Raw genomic sequence first — 5,114 nt, 5'->3', positions numbered from 1 at the left:
AAAACTTGCTGAGGGTGCACTCAATCCCACTGTCTTATATCGTTGATATTAAATAGAATTGTCCCGGTATGGATCCTTGAGGTACACTATTTGTTACTAGTTTCCAGTTGAAAATTGAGCCACTGACTATAACGCTTTAGATGTGGCCCTCCAGTCAATTCTTTATCCATCTAACAGTCCATCCATTAAACAAATACGTTTCCAATTTAGTGGCAAGAATGTTGTGGGAGACTGTATCAAAGGCCTTACAGATGTCTAGGTAAGTGACATCCGAAGCGCGTCACTTCTCCACTGATGCAGTCACTCCACTGTAGAAGACCATTAGCTTAGTCAGGCATGATTTTCCCTTGGTGAAGCCATGCTGGCTGTCTCTAATCACCTCCCAGTCTTCCATATGCACTCGCATATCTTCCAGGAGGATCTCTTCTATGGTCTTACCAGGCACAGAGGTGAGGCTGATTGGTCATTGGTTCCCATGCCCCACCTTTTTACCCTTTTTAAAAATGGGTGTGATGTTTCCTTTTTTCCAGTCACTGGCACTTTGCCTGACTGCCATGACTTTTCAAACATGGTGGAGAGTGGCTGTGGCCTGGCAACTACATCGGTCAATACCGTCAGGAACCTGGGATACATCTTGTTGGATCCCATGGATTTAGGTATGTTGAGGTTTCTCAGTTGGTGTTGAACTTGATCTTCACTTACAATGGGGAAACTTCATTCCCCCAGTCCCTGCTTTGAGGTTCAGAGGCTTCAGAGATGTGGGAAGAGAAATTGCCATTGAAAACTGAGGCAAAAAGATTGTTGAATACCTCAGCCTTCTCAGATGTCACTAGTTCTGTGTTACCTAGGGGGAGCGTGTGTGTGTACATTTGTTCATCTTTCTTTTCTGCCCAACATACCTGCAGAAGCCCTTGTTATTCTTTACACCCCTTACCAAATTCAGCTCCAACTGTACCTTGGCTATCCTGATCCCATCCCAACACATCCAGGCAGCATCCCTCCCTTCTTCCCAGGATATATGTCCCTTGTTCCACTGCATGTGCCTTTTCTTCTCACACTTGAGTTTGACTAGGAGGTCCTTACTCTCCTGCCTTCCTTTCCTGATTTCTTACACATGAGACTTGAAAGCTTTTGCATTCTAAGAAAAGTGTCCTTTAAAAGTTGACAGTTCTCTTCAGCTCTTTTGTATCTGAGGGCAGTTTGCCTGGAGGTCCCATCCACTAATTCCTTAAAAAACCTGAAGGTTTCCTCTCATACAACTCAGGGTCCTGAGGTCTACTCTTCACCTGGCCCATTGTCATGGTTTAGCCTCAGCCAGCAACTAACACTCATGCAGCTGCTTGCGCACTCCCCCAAGCTTGGGCAGGGGAGAGAACTGGAAAAGTAGAAGTGGAGAAACTCATGGTTTGAGATAAAGATGGTTTAACAGGTAAAGCAAAAGCCGCACATGCAAGCAAAGCAAAACCAGGAATTAGTTCACCACTGCCTATGGGCAGGCAGATGTTCAGCCATCTCCAGGGAAGCAGAGCTCCATCATACGTAACGGTTTCTTGGGAAGACAGATGCCATCACTCTGACTACTTAGCAACAACTCAAAACATCAGCATGATATCAACATTTCCTCATCCCAGATCCAAACCATAGCCTCACACTAGCTTCTGTGAAGAAAATCAATTCTATCCTGGCTGAAACTAGGACAGTATCCACCCATACCATTTACATTATGCTCAGGTACTGCACTATCCAATACAACTTCATTGACTGCCTCCACCCTCCTTCCCATCCTTGGATGTAATTCACACTTTATCATCCCCTTAGTCCATAGACCATCCCTGTAAATGTCCATGAAATGTCCATTGAGTTAATTTAGTCTATGACTATCTCTTAGGGTGGTCACTCAGGACAGGAGAAATGGTGTGTTGCATGGAGTTACTGGACACCAAAGCCAGCTCAGGTCAGGTCACTGCTGCAGTTGCACTGCTTCTTGTAAGGCTTGTCCTCCATTGGTTCAGGTTGTTCCTGTTATGGTATTCTATAACATGCAACTCAGATCATGGGTTACAACAATTTAAAGGTATTTCCATTACAATCTCCACCCCTGGGACCTTTGGACTGGGCCATAGGGTTTAACATTGCAATGAACTCCTACCCTTGCCCCTGTTCCAGCTTGGACTTACCCACAGAAGGCCGTGCCTTCCGTGAGCCACAGTCTCTCCAGGGGTATATCTGCTGCGGCATAGATTTATCCACAGTTGCAGTCACTTTGAGGTGCACCTGCTCCAAAATGGTCTCCTCCATGGGCCACAATGCCTCTAGAGCCATACCTGCTCCTGCATGGCGTCATCCATAGCCACAGTCTCTTCAGAAGTAAAACTGCTCCAGTGTTCCCTTACCCATAGTTACAGTCCCTCCAGGAATGTACCTGCACTGTTTAATAGATAAAGCAAAAGCTGCACATGCAAGCAAAGCAAAACCAGGAATTCATTCATTGCTCCCCATGGGCAGGTGTTCAGCCATCTCCAGGGAAGCAGGGCTCCATCATACATAACGGTGTCTTGGGAAGACAGATGCCATCACTCCGAACGTCCCTCCACCCCTTCTTTCTTCTTCGACCCAACTTTATATACCGAGCATGACATCACGTGGTATGGAGTATCCCTTTGGCCAACCTGGGTCAGCTGTCCTGGCTGTGTCCCCTCCCATCTCCCCGTGCACCCCCAGCCTTCTTGCTAGCAGGGCAGCACGAGGAGCTGGACTGTCCTTGACTGCTCAGCAACAACTGAAACCATCAGCACGTTATCAGCATTTTCTCATCCCAAATCCAAAACATAGCCTCACAGTAGCTTCCATGAAGACAATTAACTCTATCCTGGCTGAAACCAGGACACTCATATATCTCAAAACTGTGAATTCCATGAAGGCATGATCGCCGAAGCCTGGTCTGTCACCAGTCTTTATATCTTTAGTTCATCCATGTTCATAAGCAACAGGTATAGTAACACTTCCCCTCTGGTTGGACTGTCTATTGCTTGGATTAAGAAATTATCCTCAATGCACTCCAAGAGACTCCTGGACTACTTACAGCTTGCTGTGCTGCTTTTCAAGCAGATGGTCAGGGAGATTGAAGTCCCCCAGTAGGATCAGAGACTGTAAGCATGATGCTTCCTGAAGTAAGAATGCTTTGTCAACAGGCTCCCTTGGTTGGGAGGCCTGTAGTGAACACTAGCCATGAGGTTTCCTTTGTTGGCTTTGCCCCTAAATTTTACCCAGAAGATCTCAAGCTGTTTATTGTGTATGCCAATATAATCTCGCCTAGGCATGGGAAAGATGACTCATGATGAGTTTGATGAACTTTGATATCTCAGAATAATCTTTCTTCCACCTAGACCAAATGTGCTTGAAAGGAACATCTTTGCTGGTGAATGCAACAAAAAGGCTAGCACACCAAAACAGAGACAGGAGTTCTGATGAACCTGCAGAGAAGTTTGGAAGAACTTCTTGCACTGTGGTTGGTCAACAGTCTTTTTCATCTGTCTTGGCTTCAGTTTCCATTAGGAAACTTCATCCTACAATTTTAGGTCATTTTTATTTTAGTGCTTTGGGAAAAAAATGGCTAATATGATTTTTTTAAATTTATGGCTGACATAATCTGATCATACTACCCATAAGGTTTCTAAAAGGAATTCACTGACGTGTCTTACCAGCTACCAAATGCCTCTCTTACATTATTAGTGGCTAGACTGGTCCCTGAAGAGACTGTAGCCTTTGCTGTCATTCGGTGAAAAACATCCATCAGGTAGTCATCACCTGGAAGACTGAAGAGACCAGTCTTAAGGGAGTCTCCTATTGCAGGGGGGGTTGGGCTAGATGACTTTTAAAGGTCCATTCCAACCCAAACTATTCTATGATTCTATAAATATAGGGGGGTTTTTTGTGAAAATAATGTTGTTCTTAGATCTCACTCAAACTTATATCTGATGTGAGCCTCCCATTTTTACACTGGTGGTATTAGTGACTTTCTTCACAGAATACCATTCTGTTGCAGATATAGTGAAACTGTTGCATGTCATTGGCTGGTTGCTTTCTTTTTCAGTTTGGACAGGATCCAGCCTTTTCAGGTGTATGCCTGCATTCCTTGTTGTGTTTCCTGGCAGAAATAGCATACTGATCCAGAAATTATCTCAGACTGTCTACTTATTTCCTCCTGAAAGTCATGTCATGGTGTAGTCACCTATCTTCAATTCAGTAAGTTGCATTTTTTAAGATTTTATTGGCAAAGAGTATGGCTGCCTTGCACCCTTCACTGGTGTGCTACACAATGTCAGAAAGTAGCCGAGAGGCAAGGAAATTTGCTATTGTGAATAATCTACTCTCATGCATATGTATACCTGTGCCCTCTGAATGAACCACATATCTCAAGGAACTTCATTACTATTCAGCAAACTGGTTAGTTTCACCACTTATATCCTGTGTGACCTTCAACAAGGCATTACACCACTTTGCTACTTCAGTTCTTATGCAGTAGTAAGAGACTAGCACAATTTTCACCTTCCCCTCTCTTCCAGTGATGAGAAGGCTGATGTATCTGCAAAATATTGCTTTATAGATCGACAGTATCTGGTAGAAATGGAGGTCACAGAGTCACAGAATGGTTGACATTGGAAGGGACCTCTGGGGTCATCTGGTTCAACCTCCATGCTCAAGCAGCAGCATCTGGAGCCAGTTGCCCAGGACCATGGCCAGACATCTTTTGAGTCATTCCAAGGATGGAAACTCTACAGCCTCCCTGGGCAACCTGTGCCAGTGCTTGGTCACCCTCACAGGGAAAACGTGTTTCCTGATGTTCAGAGGCAACCTCCTGTGTTTCCATTTCTGTCCACTACCTCTTGTCACTGGGCACCACTGGAATGAGCCTGACTGTCATTTTTACCCCCTCCCTTCAGGTATTTGTACACATGAAATAACCCTTGAGTGTTCTCTTCTCTAGGCTGAACAGTCTCAGCTCAGCAGCATGCCGCGTTGGGTTGATGTGCCTCTGTCATTACTGTATGGTGATTGTTTTTAAAATATCTATTGCAAGAGTTGATGATGCTGTGTAATCTCCCAAGCTTGTG

Source organism: Phaethon lepturus, unplaced genomic scaffold (assembly GCF_000687285.1).
Source record: "Phaethon lepturus isolate BGI_N335 unplaced genomic scaffold, ASM68728v1 scaffold3657, whole genome shotgun sequence".
NCBI lineage: Eukaryota > Metazoa > Chordata > Aves > Phaethontiformes > Phaethontidae > Phaethon > Phaethon lepturus.
The sequence above is the reverse complement of the archived record's forward strand: the minus strand, read 5'-3'. Positions refer to the sequence as shown.